Source organism: Capsicum annuum, chromosome 10 (genome assembly GCF_002878395.1).
Source record: "Capsicum annuum cultivar UCD-10X-F1 chromosome 10, UCD10Xv1.1, whole genome shotgun sequence".
Lineage (NCBI taxonomy): Eukaryota > Viridiplantae > Streptophyta > Magnoliopsida > Solanales > Solanaceae > Capsicum > Capsicum annuum.
Window position 1 is genome coordinate 200,021,494 of NC_061120.1, and position 18,321 is coordinate 200,039,814.

Sequence of the window (18,321 nt, forward strand, 5' to 3'; positions counted from 1 at the left end):
TACCGGCATGGTACCCAATCCAACATAAATATAAACGTACCAACGTGGTGCCCGATCCAACATAAACATAACCAAGTATTATCAATATCAATTTACACAACCTCACAGCACGCCACACAATGTACCAAGTTTACAAGTGAACTTAAAGTCATAAGATAATTCCATCAAGTCAATTTTCAGTAAACAATTATACACGAATCAATAATCCAAACGTCAATAATTTCAAGCATGTTCGAATACCAATCCACAAGTATCCAATTTTGGAGCATACACACAATTAGGCCGAGTTTAAACTCCAATTAAATTGTAACCTACCTCAATTGAAGAATCCAAATGCAAGCTAATTTGTAGGGGTCTTACCCTTCCGTAAAGCTTTTGAATACTTCAAATCTGTTCAAATATATAATTTCCATAAGAGTACAAATTTAACAACACTCATTTTATAAATCCTTAATCTAAGAATCCCATACCTACGCTTAAAATTACTAGAATTGTGCCGAATCAAAATCTAATAATCTAAAGGTAAGGACGCAATGAGGATCAGTGCGATTGTAGCACTATTTTTACATGGAAAAAATGCTCTTTTGGTTCCCTGTACTATGTTGGTTTTGTAAGTTGGACACTTCTACTTACATGTTTTTCATCTGGACCCTTGAACCCATTAAAAAGAAATATTTTAAACCCTATTTCGGTGTGTGTAACACACTCGCCTCCACGTTATTTTTAAATATTAAATTAAATTCCACATCATCTTCCACATTATTTTCAATATTGCATTAAATTCCACATAAGAAAATAAATATTTAAAAAAGAAAAAGCTAAATTAAGAAATAAAAAAAATGGTGGGGGCTGGGCTTTCTCCTCCATCTCTATGGCTACACTTGCCTCGACACCTTCCAAAACCTGTAAATTTTCACCACCACCACCACCACACAAACATAACACCATTGTAGAGGATCTCCCGTTGCAGCCTCAAGCTGTTCCTATTGAAAAAAAGATCACACACAACACGCCATACACACATAAGCTGATATATACACACAACAATCTACACACACCAAATTCACTGATTCACACAAATAAATGAAGCAAAAAAGGAAAAAAATCAGAGAAGAAGCAAAAAGAATGGAGGGAGAGTAGAGAAAAATCGACAAAGGAATTTAAAGAGGGAAAGAATTGAAAGAGAAAGCGGAGAAAAGAAAAAAGAGTGACCGGAGAGAGATGCGATAGAGGAAAAATGCACGGAAGCACACTATTTTTGATGAGTTCTCGTTGGAAAACCATGCCATCTGCTCCATCCTGCCAAAAATCCAACCCAAAACTCCATTAACGATCTCAAACCGCTAAACCTGACCACTGTTGTCAATTTTGATGGATTATTAAGCTTTACTATGCTTCCAAAATAAATAAATTTATCATTCACAATGTGCGCCCACGAAATCCTTGGAAAAATTTATGTTGGCCAATGCTTGTTGCTCCTTTTTCTTCAATTCCATTTAATTCTTCTAAAATTTTTTTTTTCTGAGAAGGATAATTCTTCAAATATTTATAGTATAACTTGTTTCCATATTAAATTTAATAGATTTTGTGAAGGAGGTGGATAGGGACGATAGTGGACGGGGACGGTGAGGAAAGGAAGAGAAAAAGCATGTGTGGAAGAGGAGGAGAAAGGGGGGTGTTAAGGGCTGACTGGCCTCTTTTTAAAAAAAAAATTAATACTACTTTTTTTAAAAAAATTGTTTTAAATTTTTTAATATAAAATTAATTAAAAAATGACCCCACTTGCAGCTCACGCGCGTGTGATCACACACTTTATTCCAGTCAGCCATTTCAATGCCACATGGGAAAAGTCAACGGTCAAAGAATGTAAAATGTTGTTTTTAGTAGGTTCAAGGGTCCAGATGACAAACATGTAAGTAGAAGTGTCCAACTTACAAAACCGACATAGTACAAGGATTCAAAAGAGCATTTTGCTTTTTTACATGTTTAGAAAGCTTTTATTTTATGTGTATTGAGTAAAAGAACACAACATGCATGGAAAAATTCTCAAAGTCATGAATAGTAATGAAGCAGTGCACTACAGGTTAGAAATTTCACTAAATCCATGTGAACTTTTAATCCTTAAAACCATTTTTTTCATTATTTAAATTACCTAGCCATCATTACCCAACCATTAGCCTAAACTTTTTTGCAGAAGTTTTTCAATTCACTAAACATATGCTAACTGTGCTATGACCACGTTAATTTTCTTACTAATTGATCACTATCCCTCCGTAGTAATTTTCATATACAACCACCGACATTATTATAATCAAACCCGTAACACCGCAACAATTTACCACATCTTAGTTTAAGTACTCTCAATCCAAACAATTGATATACTATAGCAATCAGATTCCTTGATATCAACATAGAAAAAGTCAAATTTTTAGCGTATAAAGCCCTTACCTAAAACTTAACCCAAGATTCCTTCAAGACCGTAGATGAGAAGAATAGTATCGTTAACTGTCATGCCCTCTTCCGCCAAAATTTCTGATGTTATTATTATTAATAATGGTAAACCCTACTCACTTAAATCTATTCTTGTATTGGCAACATAAATAAATAAAATTATGATTTTGACCCATTAATTCACTAATTAAATTAATTATCTAAAATACCCGAAACTTCTAATAAATTATCGAATTTATTCAAAACCTCGAGAAAATAAACCAAATATGTTCATTGACCTAAAATTACATTCCGTACCTATTGAAAATATTACAATACTAATCCGAGGTCATCTTGATCAAAGATTGACCATTATCGGGTTTAACTTTCTCAACTGAATAACTCCGTTAATGACTTAAATTACTTTCGAATACCTCAAGAATTGGTACATCTCATCTCGTGTGTCATAATCCACATACACCAACTACGAGAAGGGCTAAAATAGGAAAGATGAGAAAATTTCATAAGCGATCGGATAGGTCATTACACAAAGTATCTAATGTCTCTAAGTGTCTTGTTATAGGAAATCCATAAGTTATCAATCAGGCAGGTCTGTCTTTTCTCCACTCTTACATCTAGTCTCAGTTTGAAAGTCAGATTGGATGGCTCATAACTTATGAGATTATGAGGTTCGAAGATCAGACTTTCTAATTTCGGATTTTTCAACATTGTTAGTGGCTTGTATCGAGTGTTGCTTAGTAATTTGTTTAAGTAGTCTTGAGAGGATGTGTCTTCCATCTTTTCTTTGTCTTTAACAGTATTCAAATTGAAAACAAAAATTGTTAGTTGTCTTCTTTTATTAGTTTACTTAGTTGATCTGCTAGGTTGTTATCTTTTCCTTTAATACGTTCTAAAACAATGTTGTAAATAGAAGTTGCATCTAAGAAATTTAACCACCTCCTTTTACTACTATTCTTTTCTTTTATTTTCTGATAGAATTTTACTATAGCTTCGTAATCTGTTCTTACTAATATTTTGGGTTTATTTAATATATAAAGCTTAAAACTATTTAAACCATAAATTACTGGTAATGTCTCCGCATCTATGATATTTAAATTTTCTTTTTCTTTATATTTTCCACTTGAATAAGCACATGTTTTCTCATCCTTTTTGTCACTATTTTATTAGGCTTCGCTTTTAATACCGCTCCCTACCCTTGAAAGCTTTCATCTGTCTCGACTATTAAATAGTCTGTTTGTAATGGTAATGTCAAGTCTGGGATATCCTGAATCATGCACTTAAGTTTTTGGACTAATTTTATATCTTCAGTATTAAAAGTTTTTTGGCCTATTGATCCTATTTGAGAATATAACGGTCCTGCTACTTTTCCTAAGTCTTTAATAAAATTTCTAGCATAATTTAATAGTCCTAAAAATTTTTGTAAATCTTTAGTCTTGTCTAATCTATCTGGCATTTCTAAAACATTTTTAGCTATGTGTGGTTGTAGTTTTATTCTACCATCTCCAATGACTACTCCTAAAAAGTTAATATTATTTTTACATAATTTCATTTTCTTTCTGCTTATTATTATTCCATTATCTACAAAAAATTTAAAAACTTGTTATAAATATTCTAAATGTTCTCTCATATTATTACTAAAAACTAGAATATCATCTACATAAATAAATATAAAATTTTTATAGTCTCCAAAAATACCATCCATTTTTCTTGAAAAAATTGAAAGGGCGTTCTTTAATCCGAACGGCATAACCAGCCACTCAAAATGTCCTTCTAGACATGTAAAATTTGTCCATTCTAGACTCTCTTCATGCATCTTAATCATTCAATATCCAGATTGACAATCAAATTTACTAAATTTTTTCTTCCTTGTACTCTATTTATTAATTCTGTTTTGTGTGGTAATTTATACCCATCCATTACAGTATTATCATTTAGTCTTTTATAATTTATTACCATTCTAGATTTTTCTCTTACTATTTCACTATGGTTTCTTACTATGAAAGTTGTTGATTCATGTCTTGATTTGGATCTTCTAATTATTCCTACTTCTAGTTGCTCTTTTATTTGTATTTCAAAGTCTTTAAGGTCTTCATTTGTAGCTTCTATAGATGTTGTTTTTATAGTATATTCTGGATTAATTATTTCTAATATGCAGGAAATTTGATTGGAGTTCCAATGTTGCAGGGGTTTCTCCAATTATCTCTAGTTTGTCTAAGATTTGTATTATTTTATCTAGGTATTCTTGATCTTTAATTACTCCTATCTGTTGCATACCTTTCCTAAAACTGTATATTTCTATTTCTAGCTCTATTAATGTATCGTCATTTTCTATTTCTTCTACTATCAATAGATCTTGTAATTCCTCACACATTGTTATCTTATCATTACAAGTATAATTTTCTTCTTTATCACATTCTAGGATTTTTTTCGATTTTATTTGATCATTTGAGCTTTCAATTTTTTCTTCTATCTTATCATTAAGAAAAAGATATTTAGTTAGCAGTGGTTGTGTCTGCACTGGTAAGTGAGTGATATTACTGGCGAATATTACCCAATTTTTTTTGTAACAAGACATCCACCATTATTTTGTATCATAAAATCTAATCGTAAGACAAAGTTTGCTTTTATGTCTAAATCTCTAACTAGTATTTCACTAAGTGTATATGATGGTTGGTAGAATTTTTTACAAGTATTAATAAAACTTACCTTTGCTTTTGGTATATAGTCTGTATAGGTAGTATAGATTCCGTCCATTTGCATGGATAGTTGAGGTTTTGGTGATTTCTTAATTAATTTTGATGGTAAAATTCTAGTATTTAAAATACTTTTTGTACATCCTGAATCAACTAAAGCTAATGTCTAGAACTCATAGTCTTGAATTTTTATTCTTGCTAAAACTTTGACTGCACTTATCTTCTTTTCTACATTACATAATATCCCTTCAAATGGTAAATTCATTGATTTTTTCTGTTTAACTTTATTATTTTCAACAAATGTATTTAATAATTCTACCTATACTAAATCTTCTTCTCTAATTATCTCTTTGTTGTAAACTCTTATCTCTAATTTTCTTAGTCTTTCTTCTAATTCTAATATTTTGTCTTCTGTTGCTCTAGTTATTGGTTACTTGTCCAAAAGAATCAATAATAGATCTAGGAATGTACGATTAATAGAAGATGTAAATGAAAATTTAATAAATGTAGACGAATATAAGTCAGATAATGAAAGTATATACTCTATTAGAAGTATGGAAGTCTTTGAAGAAGAAATAAATAAATCTGATTCTTTAGATTTTGGGGAAGAGAAATTTATAAATGAAATAGGATTAGAAAAGACAAACTCAGACTATTATGATTTAGTAAATTTGATAGAGTAATGTGAACATGAATTTAAGGAAGGAAAAAGATTAGACAGTAATCAGTGTTGTTTTTATAAGTGGTTTTCAAGTAAAACCAAAAGGGAAAAATGTAGGAAATATTACAAGGAATGATGCATAAAATGTATAGAGAAAGCATCAGAAATCTTAGAAACTCCAAAATCAACCCGTAATTTAAATAAATTTTACAACAAGGAACCAATAACTAGAACAATAGAAGACAGAATATTAGAATTAGAAGAAAGACTAAGAAAATTAGAGATAAGAGTGTACAACAAAGAGATAATTAGAGAAGAAGATTTAGTAGAGGCGGAATTATTAAATACATTTGTTGAAAATAAAATAGTTAAACAGAAAAAATCAATGAATTTACCATTTGAAGGGATGGTATGTAATGAAGAAAAGAAGATAAGTACAATCAAAGTTTAAGCAAGAATAAAAATTCAAGACTATGAGTTCCAAACATTAGCTATAGTTGATTCAAGATGTACAAAAAGCATTTTAAATAGTAGAATTTTACCATCAAATTTAATTAAAAATTTGTCAAAACCTCAACTATCCATGCAAATGGACGGAACCTAATACTACCTATACAAACTATATACCAAAAGAAAAGGTAAGTTTTATTAATACTTGTAAAAAATTCTACCAACCATCATATACACTTAGTAAAATACTAGTTAGAGATTTAAACATAAAAGCAGACTTTGTCTTAGGATTAGATTTTATGATACAAAATAATGGCGGATGTCTTGTTACAAAAAATTGGATAATATTCGTCAGTAATATCACTCACTCACCCGTGCAGACACAAGATAAGATAACAATGTGTGAGGAATTACAAGATCTATTGATAGTAGAAAAATAGAAAAAAACTATACATTCTAGAAATAGAATTATACAATTTTAGGAAAGGTTTGCAACAGATGGGAGTAATTAAAGATCAAGAAGACCTAGATAAAATAATACAAATCCTAGCAAACTAGAGATAATTGGAGAGAAACCCCTAAATCATTGGGACTCCAATCAAATTACTGGCAAATTAGAAATAATTAATCCAGAATATACTATAAAAACAGCATCTATAGAAGCTACAAATAAAGACCTTACAGACTTTGAAATACAAATGAAAGAGCTACTAGAATTAGAGATAATTAGAAGATCCAAATCAAGACATAGAGCAGCAGCTTTCATAGTAAGAAACAACAGTGAAATAGTAAGAGAAAAATCTAGAATGGTAATAAATTGCAATAGACTAAATGATAACACTGTAATGGATGGGTATAAATTACCAGACAAAACAGAATTAATAAACAGAATACAAAGAAGAAAATTATTTTGTAAATTTGATTGTAAATTTGGATTTTGGTAGATTAAGATGCATGAAAAGAGCATAGAATGAACAGCTTTTACATGTCCTGAAGGACATTATGAATGACTGGTTATGCCGTTTGGATTAAAGACAGTCCCTTCAATTTTTTCAAAAAAAATGGATAGTATTTTTGGAGACTATAAAAATTTTGTATTAGTTTATGTAGATGATATTCTAGTTTTTAGTAATAATATGAGAGAACATTTAGGACATTTACAACAAGATTTTAAATTATTTATAGATAATGGAATAATAATAAGTAGAAAGAAAATGGAATTATGTAAAAATAATATTAACTTTTTAGGAGTAGTCATTGGAGTTGGTAGAATAAAACTACAACCACACATAGCTAAAAAGGTATTAGAAATGCCAGATAGATTAGACAAGACTAAAGATTTACAAAAAATTTTAGGACTATTAAATTATGCTAGAGCTTTATTAAAGACTTAAGAAAAGTAGCAGGACCGTTATATTCTAAAACAGAATCAATAGGCCAAAAAACTTTTAATACTGAAGACATAAAATTAGTCCAAAAACTTAAGTGCATGATTCAAGACATCCCAGACTTGACATTACTATTAGAAATAGACTGTTAAAAGCGAAGCCTAACAAATATAGTGACAAACAGGATGAGAAAATATGTGTTTATTTAAGTGGAAAATATTAAAAAAAAAAAGTTAATTTAAATAGCATAGATCCGGAGATATTAGTAGTAATTTATGGTTTAAATAGTTTAAGCTTTATATATTAAATAAACCCAAAATATTAGTAAGAACAGATTGTGAGGCTATAGTAAAATTCTATCAGAAAATAAAAGAAAAGAATAGTAGTAAAAGGAGGTGGTTAAATTTCTTAGATGCAACTTCTATTTACAACATTGTTTTAGAACATATTAAATTAAAAGATAATAACCTAGCAGATCAACTAAGTGGACTAATAAAAGAAGACAACTAACAATTTTTGTTTTCGGTATGAATACAAGCAAAGACAAAGGAAAGGCGGAAGCCTCATTCTCTCAAGACTACTTAAACAAATACTAAGCACCACTCGATACAAGCCACTAACAATTTTGGGAAATACGAAATTAGAAAGACTAATCTTCGGACCTCACAATCTCGTCAGTTATGAGCCATCCAATCTAACTTTCAAACTGAGACCAGATGTAAGGGTGGACAAAAGATAAACCTGCCTGATCGACAACTTATGGATTTCCTACAACAAGATACCTAGAGACATTAGATACTTTGTTTCAGTTCTAAATGCTTTAAGTTATTATTTTACCGAGAAAAATGGCACTAACAGATTTAAATTTTATATTGTTCTTCGGGGAAAGACACATGGAGCATTTCAGACATGGATAGAGATAATGGATTCTGTAAAGACTATGAAACCCCTCTCTATAAAGGTTTTAATGATTTAACAGAGGCATTAGATTATGCCTGTAGAAATTTAGGGCCAAATTATTATAGTACTCCAGCCTTAAGACCAGATATGAAAGAACTTCCTCAATATAATATTAAAAAGGAAATAGACAAAATTATATTTTGTGATCATTGTTTTTCTATGACTAACGCTTTTAAAATACTAAATCACGCCAATAAGGTTTTAAGACAAGATAATGAAAATCTTGTAAATGAAAAAAGGCAAATGTTAGAACATATAGGTATTGTACAAGATCGTATTAAGATTCTTCATTTTGAACTATCACAACAGACTCAGTAGATTTATGAGACTCAAATAATCCCAAAAAGTTCTCCATTTTATTCAAAACTTGAAAAACCTATTGTATCAGGTAAAGATACGGCTAGTTCAGCTCAAACGGTAGCTGGTAAAGACTCCTCAAATCCGTTAATGGGTGTGCATTCCCCAATGAATGCAGAAAGACCTACTGTATCGGGTAATGATACAGCTAGTCCAGCTCAAAGGTGGCTGGTAAAGACTCATCAAATCCGTTGACGGTTGACACTTTGCCAACAAGTGTAGAGAGAATACTCCCAGCCAACTTCAAGACCACAAGTACACAGACAATAGACGAAGGAAGTTCTTCCCAGACTAAGAAGGGTTTTTCTTTAAGAAAAAATAAAAATGAAAAAAGAAATATAGAAAAAATAGTAGTAGACTCAATAAAAAAATTATTAGCAGAGCAATTGCCCAAAGAAATAGCAATGAATCCAGAATCACCAGAACTAAGATCCAAAATTTCAAGAGAAGAAACAAGACCACCTAGAATGGAAACAAGACTAGGACTATTAGACGGAGACAGTGACGAATATGATCAAGACTACAATTCGGTCATGGATTAATTTGTCCAAGACCCAAATGCAGACGATGATTCAAGAATGGATTTCGACTCAGAAGCATTACATAATCTGAATACATAAGTAATGACGATATTTACAACAGACAAAATAAGAGATGTATGCAATGGAATAACAGATAAATAAATTGATGGATGAAAATTAAAGTAAAGATATAGCCATGTGATCGTGGGACCTATCCAAAGTCTTGCAAAAATTTTATCAAGCACATTGAAATCAAGATTTGAAATCCACAAATGCCTATAAATACCACCTTATGGAAGACTTAAACATAGAAAGTTAGAGATAAAAAGTGAGAGAAAAAAATCAAGAGTGAGAAGTTCTTAGTCTTTTGAAGTTTTTGTTCATAAAGTTTGTTCATTAAAAAAAAAAAAAGAGTGTGTAGTGTATATTAGTCTTTTATTCCTTCATTTTTCGGTAGCCGTTAGCTTTCAGGGGACTCCCGAAAGAGAAACCTCACTTCTTCCTTAAGACATGTAAGTAGTAGTTACATAGATCTTTGTATTTTTCTTCCTAGTTTGTAAATTATATTTGAATTAATGAAGTTCATATTTTCTGTCTATTATTAATATTACAATTCTGAATAACCGTGAGGATTACCGCTAGTTTTTCAATCTTGTAAAGTTAATAAATTATATATTAGTACATATTTACTTATGTTTTAATATTATAAATCTGGACAGCCATACGGATTACCGCTAGTTTTCCGATCTTGTTAAATTGGTAAATTATTTATAAATATACCCCTAATATATAGTTATTCTCTCAATGTTTAGCAAATGATGATGGATTAATCTGTAAATTTCTAGGGAACTAAAGAAGTCCACTTATGATTTGAAAGGACTATTGTCTTATCCCGAGGTGTGATTAAAGAAGTCATTGTTAAATACATAAAACTGAAGAGAAAGAGATGAACACGGTATAAAAAAAAGTTATTTTATTGGGAGAAAATACACTTTGATCTATATAACTTTACTACTACATTGGACTAAGGATAATGAAGGAGGGAGTACTGAGTTGAATTTTACACAATATATAACACATCTGTTTTAACTCTGCTTTATTTTTTATACTGATTATTATCTATTTATATCTCAGTTATTATTATTATCTGTTTCTGTATTTATAATTATTATTATTGGTTATTATTGTACTGTTAATTATTGTTGTTATTATTACTATTTGTCTATTATTTATTATCTGTCTATTATTATATTATATTATTATTATCTGTCTATTAGTAGTTATCTTTATTATTTTATCAGTCAAGAGTTAAAGAAAATAGCAATTTGACCGATTATTATAAAATAATGTCTAAATATCATGAGGTGGGTTAAAACGCGATAATTTTGTAAAATAATTTGTAGGGTCGTTACAAAAAATGGTTGTAGTTCAAAACTCATAATTTTAAAATTCTGAATTTGATTATGAGCATTGTAACATATGCAAGTTATAAATGCTAGAGAACTCGTAATTAAGATGAAGCGTGCTTGTGACTTTTAAGAAATAATCTTTTTCCTTCAAATTCGAGGTTTTCTGCTGAACCTGATACATAAATGAGGGGTTTTAAAGGCTCTCTTGAAATATTAGATTGAAAATTGAAGACTATTCTTAGCGTCTAGTTATGTATTTTCTTATCTTCTTCCAAAGGTGGCTCTGGAACACAACAACAAAGTGATTGGAGAAAGTCTCGATCTGATTAAATATATCGATAGCAACTTTGACGGGCCATCTCTTCTACCTGATGTAAGTTGCAAAATTCATTCGTTGACTAAACCAACTACTACTATTTTTCAACTCTCCCCTCCTCCCCAACCTAACACAAGAAAGTAGAAAAATTACAAGGAATCAGAAGGTTTAAATTTGATATGATTTTGTAAAATGGTTTAGCCCCCTGAAAAACAGAAGTTTGCTGAAAAGTTGATAACTTATAGCGATACATTCGTGAAATAAATATTTGTTAACCTTAACGGAGATGTCGAGAAGCATGCTGGTAATATTCTTTAACATTTGCGTCTTGAAGATTTTTACTACTACTACGTATTATTTTGTAATTTCCACATGAGAAGTTGACAATAGTTGGAAGCTGCTAAATGACCATAATTTTTTGGCCATAAAATGATCATAAATGTACAAAGATCATATTAATCTTTTCCTTAAATAAAAAAAGAAGTAAATTTTTAATATTAAATGCTACTAAAATTTATGTGGGATAAATTATCACTATCATTAAATGTGAAAGAAAATTATTGAATTAACTTTACTATGTGGGACCCACCTAACTTCACTCATTGCATTTTCATCCTTCTCCCTCAATCTTCAATTTAGTCTTTTTTTTTTTTTTTTAAATCAAAATTTAAAACTAGTTTTATTACTACGTTGATCATAATTATTTAAAATATTTTCTAGAAAAGTTCATCAACGATTATTAATATATTGATCATAATCCTTTAAGATATTTTTAAAAAAGTTCATCTATGAAACACTAATTTTGAACTTATCACAATAATAAATTCATTATTATATAAACATCATTTAATTCTAAAGTTTATCACTTTTTTTAAAATATTAGATAGGGTTGACAAATATGAACAATATAATTTTTATAATGTTTCAGTGTTTATTATATTTAAAGTATTTTGAATTTTGATTTTCAATATTGAAATATTTTCAAATTAGACTTTAAAAAATTTAAAAATTAGTTAAATATATTTAAATATAATAATTACTAAAATTATTTAATTAGAGTACATAGTTTTGGCCATAATTTTTTGGCCCAAAAATGGCCATAAATATATAAAGACTATACTAACCTTTTCCTTTAAATAAATAAATAAATCTCTACTATCTTCTAAATTTAAGAAGTTAAATGTAATTAAAATTTATGTTGAATAAATTATGACTATCATTAAATATGAAATACGAATATTTATTATATTTAAAATGGGAGACCCAGCTTAATTTCACCTTCTATCCAATCACACCCTCCTTTTTCGTCCTTCTCCCTCAATTTCTCTTTACTCTTTTTTTTAATTGAAATTTAAAACTAATTGTATTATGTATTGATCATTATTTTTAAAAATATTTTTGGATAAAGGTCATCAGTGGTTAACTAAATTTTGAATTTATCACAGAAATTTATTTATTTATTATATAAAAGCCATTTTATTCTAAAGTTTATCACAAAAGTGTTTTTCTTAAAACATTACTCCCCTGAACTTGACACGTTTTATTCATCGTACACCTGAATTTTGACTTGTCCTAAGTACCCCCTGAACTTGATCCTTTTTTGCTGATGGACTAGTGCGTGCAAACCACGTGCGTACATGTGGACAGAAGTGTTGATGTGCCTGTCCATGTGGATAAATACCATCCACTTCCCTTATATTTATACTATATTAAAAAGTAACCCACTTCTACCCTTAATTATCCGATTTCTCTCTAAAAAGATTATATTTTTCAGTTTTCCTCTACTCTAAATTAAAATAGTGAAAGGTTAAATTTTCGTCAATCAAGTAAGCTATTATTTAAAAAATTATATTTTTAGTGTGTGTTAAAAATATAAAATTATTTTTTTTGGTTAGTGTTTCATAGTAGTTTTCGATTAGTGTTTCGCTTAATATTTTGAGGAGACTCACATGCACAAATACGTTTCTTATTACAATTAATGGAGTAAGAAATTATAATTTAAGTTAGAAAAAATTGAATCGATAAAAATATGATTGATTTATCATTATCGGGTTAACGATTTTTTAATAATTTTATAAAAAAATATTATTGAGTTATTGATTCAATTTTGATTTTTTTTAATGGGTTATTGAGTAAATCGATAACCTAATAAATTTATGCTAAATTATTATTTTAAGAAACTTAGTATTTGATACGGTATTTGTGGGGAAAACCCCCCTCAAAATATTTAATTACAAAAACAATCCATATATATTATGATATAATCAATTAATCTCCAAAAATCAACTAATAAAAGGCCTAAACTCTTTCAAACTGAAAACTCCTAACTTTACTGATAAATATAAATCAAACACTTAATTACATATAGTTATAATTAATATACATTATAAATAAATTACTCAAATTTGTGCATGGTTTTCAATAATTTTCATTCCTTTCAAGCATCAAATATTAAAATAATCAATTCCTTTAATATTTTGGGGGCTTGATGAATTTTTTTTTTAGATTAGAAGTTAAATAGGAAGAGGGATAGTTGAATTTTTTGAAAAAATTAAAGAAAAATGTTTTTTTTTTTTTTCATTTTTTAAACATTGAAAATACTGATTTTGCCCCAAAATCACTCCATCACGCACGTGATGGAGTGTGAAACCAAGCATTTTGCCATGTTAGCGAAAAAGGGCCACTCAACGTACTAAAATAACAAGGGGGGAGGGGAGGGGAGGGGAGGGTACTTAGGACAAGTCAAAGTTCAGGTGTACCATGAATAAAACGTAACAAGGTCAGGGGGTTAATCGTTACTTCTCTCTTAGATAAATAAATAAATCTTTACTATCTTCTAAATTCAAGAAGTTAAATGTAATTAAAATTTATGTTGAATAAATAGTGACTATCATTAAATATGAAAAATGAATATTTATTTAACTTTAAAATGGGAGACCTACCTTAATTTCACCTTCTATCCAATCATACCCTCCCTTTACATCCTTCTCCCTCAATTTCTCTTTACTCTTTTTTTCATCAAAATTTAAAACTAATTTTATTATATATTGATCATAATTCTTTAAAACATTTTTGGATAAAGGTCATCAGTGATTAACTAAATTTTGAATTTATCACGGAAACTTATTTATTTATTATATACAAGTCATTTCATTCTAAAGTTTATCACAAAAGTGTTTTTCTTAAAACATTAACTAGGTTCAATAAATATGAAAAATATGATTTTTATAATGTGTCAATGTTTATCATGACTAAAATATTTTAAATTTTGATTATCATTATTGAAATATTTTTAAATTAGACTTATAAATTATTTAAATATAGTTTAAATTTATTAAAATATAATAATTAATTAAAACTATTTAATTAGAGGATATATTAATAGTGAATATAAGTAATATTCAAAAGTTATCAAATTACCTAATATAGAGGTACAAAATTACAACAATAATGTGCCTTGATATCTTTAGTTGTTGTTAACTAGGGTCCACAAATGTGAATTTTGTGATTTTCACAATTTCTATAATGTGTCAATATCTATTATGTGTATAATGATTTGAATTTTGACTATCGTTAATGAAATATATTAAATTATATTTAAAATTTACCTAAATATATAGCTTAAATTTTATTTAAGTATAATATTACTTAATTAGAGATCATATTAATAACAGATATAAATTACAAGTCGCAAATTATAAAATCGACGTAACATAAGGACGTAAGACGACAACGTCAATGCATGACTCTATGAGTTGCTGTTAACTAGGATCAAAATATATGAACTATATGATTTTTATAATATGACGATGTCTACCATGTTTAAAGTGTTTTGAATTTTGACTGTCGAAATTGAAATATTTTGAAATTATATTTAAAAATTATTGAAATAAAATTTAAATTTAAATTTATTTAAATATAGTATTTAATAAATTTGCTTCATTAAAGGACATATTCATAAAAATTATTAGTAATGATTCACAAATTATCAAATCAGCATAACCTAAGGGTCTAAGGTACAACATTAATGCGTCTTGTTATCTCAAGTTGTTGTTAACTAGGGTCAACACATTTGAACTGCATAATTTTTAGGATTCTATAATGTATCGACGTCTATTATGTCTCAAGTGTGTTTGAAATTTTGACTGTTGTTATTATTCAAATTATTTAAATATATAGTCTAAATTTATTATAGCAAGTTGGCCCAGACACCACGACTATAAAAAATAATTTAGACATAATTAATAATTATAGGTCATATTAATAACCAATATAAATGATAATTTGCAAGTTTCAAATCAACGTAACACGAGAGCATAAGCCCCCCACAACATTAGCGGAAGACTTTTTAGGATTGTTGTTAACTAGATTGACACGCATGAACTATATGAGTTTTATGATTTCTATAATGTATTGATGTCCACCATGCCTAAAGTAAGACTCGTATTTGATAGCAACTAACTCTTATAAATTATACTAAATTGATATTCACGATACATATATTATTTATTAAAAATATATTAATAAATAAATATATATATTATAACTAATATTATAAAAATAATTGATTCATATTTTTCAATAATTTTTTATGACCCACATAATTTAATTGAAAAGAAAAGAAAATATGAATCTATAACCTTGTTCAACAATAAAATTCTATTTGAATTCAATAATTAAAATAGTAGTGTAGTTAATCAATTATGCTAGATGAAGAAATAAATAAATAAATAAATAAATAATAATAAAGACATAACATAAAATTACAAGAAGTAATGATTGACAAATAAAAAGAAAGGAAATGGAATATAAATAATATAAAATAAAAAATTATGATTAAAAAGCAAATACTAAAACTGTAAATAAAAATTGAATGATGAAAACTACTAAATATCCATGCGACACCTTTTAGCTCGGAGAGAAATTGATGAAAGACGCTAAATTTTTATTTTTTTCTTTTATTTTTAATTCGGGAATAATTTAAAATAAAAAGTTAGCCAATGTATAATTTATTTATTTTATAAAATAATTTATTTTGTGTCTAAATACAAATTATTTTATAGGATAAACCAACTATTAGTAATAATTTGTTTTCACTTTAATCTTTTTTTTTTTTTGGTGCATACCCAGTGTATTCCCACCTAGTGGGGTCTGGGGAGGGTAGAGTGTACGCAGTTCACACCATTAACTCAGGTGAAGTAGAGAGTCTGTTTTCTATAAACCCCCAGCTTAGAACCAATAACAATATAACAAACACAATACATAAATGCAATATTTTACTTAAGTTATTTGTAATTTTATTTAAATGTAATATTTTATTTTATTCTTTCACTTTAAAATTGTTTTATACATTATTTTTTAAAATGTTTAAAAATAGGTATAATATTAAGGAAAGTATAGGTGTAAGATTTTCATAATATAGCATATGTATGTTTGATTTTCATAATTAGGGTCGACACTTATGAATTGTATAATTTTCGTGATTTCTATAGTATGTCAATGTTTATCATAACTAAAGTACTTTGATTTTGAGTGTTGCTATTGAAATATTTAAAATTTATATTTTAAGAAAATTAAATGTATTGTTTAAATTTTATTCAAACAAAATAATTTATAAAATTACTTATTTAGAGCTCATATTAAGAGAAAATATAAGTAATGATTCATAAGTTGTCAAATCGGCATAAAATAAGGGCACAAAAACTACAATATTAATTTGTTAGTACTCTCCTAGGTTGTTGTTAACTAGGTCGAATAAACTTCGTTGAATAAAGATTTACAAAAATACAATACGAAATTTATATTGTGTCTAAATGGCGATTAAATTTTTTTATCATAAAATCAAATACTAAGTTTCATCACAATAATATATTTGCCGATCTAATTAAATTAGATTTTTAATCATTTGAATTGATTTGATACAATCTTACCGAGTCTTACAAGTAAGTTTGAAATATAATTTAAATAGATCAGTGATTATAAAGTAATTATTTTTAATTAACTAATTATAGCCGATTTAAATAAAATTTTACTGTATTTAAACTTAAGTTTTATCTTGATAAGATATTTTGATAATTGTTATGACTCTCAAACATTATTTATTGGAATAATACTTTTATGGTCTATTCTTAAATTGAATTAACTAATAATTACTGCAAATGTAATTATTGTTAGTTGAACAAGGATTAATAACTGAACATAATAGTAATAATTATAAATGTGTATCTATACAATAATTTATATCTAAATAAATGGAAAATTAAATTTAATTACTTTTAATGAACTAATTATATTAATTTAAAGCAAATTAATTTCACTAACTGTTATGTTTTGTTTGTTCGATAATAATACCTTTATTGCAATAGCGTCGATAGAAGTTCAGTATTTTAAAATAAAATCTATGTAAGAAATTATAGTCAATTTTTGGATGAAAGAATACCTCTTTATAAAAAGAAAATAAATAAATTAAATTTCATTTTTTTTGACTTAATTATCGACTAGAAGATTTAGCTTGTATGAATTATTATTGATTTGGTACCAATAATGAACCATCCATTTTTGGCTAAATCATTGTAACTAAAGTATGTTTTGGCTAATTGTGATTGATTGATGAGGAATAAGCGAAAAGGATGTGAGATTTTCTGTCCTAAAAAGAGAGAAATATGAAATTCAGGTTCTTCCATATCGAATTTGAAAACCCATTTTTCATTAGAGGAATGTTCTAGAAGGTTGAAGAAAAGGTGTAAGGAAGATGATTATTGATGTTTTTCATCTGCTTGTTTCACATTTTTTTTTACGATTGAATTTGTGTTTTTATGATTGAATTTGTGTTTGTTGTGAAATTAAAATCATGATGTTTGAAATTTATATTTGTTAAATTTGTGTTTCCTTTTTTCCTTCTTGAAATTGTTTTGGGTGCAAGCACTGCACTACAATAATGGATCCCATCTCTCTATATGTTCAAATTTGTAAGAAAGAAGAAGAAGAAATGGGGTAGTGGGGTGTGAGGAAGAAGAAGAAATGGGTGTGGTGGGGTGTGAGGAAGAAGGAAAAAAAATAATGTTTAAAGATATTAAAGTGGGCCCCACTAAAATCCTTTTATACTTTTTTCCCAC

General features: G+C 27.9%; 1 pseudogene; it reads left to right on the forward strand.

Annotated features, from left to right (window-relative positions):
* Positions 1–11,524, forward strand: part of LOC107844555 — an 82,341-nt pseudogene extending 70,817 nt beyond the window's left edge.
* The last annotated feature ends 6,797 nt before the right edge of the window (positions 11,525–18,321 follow it).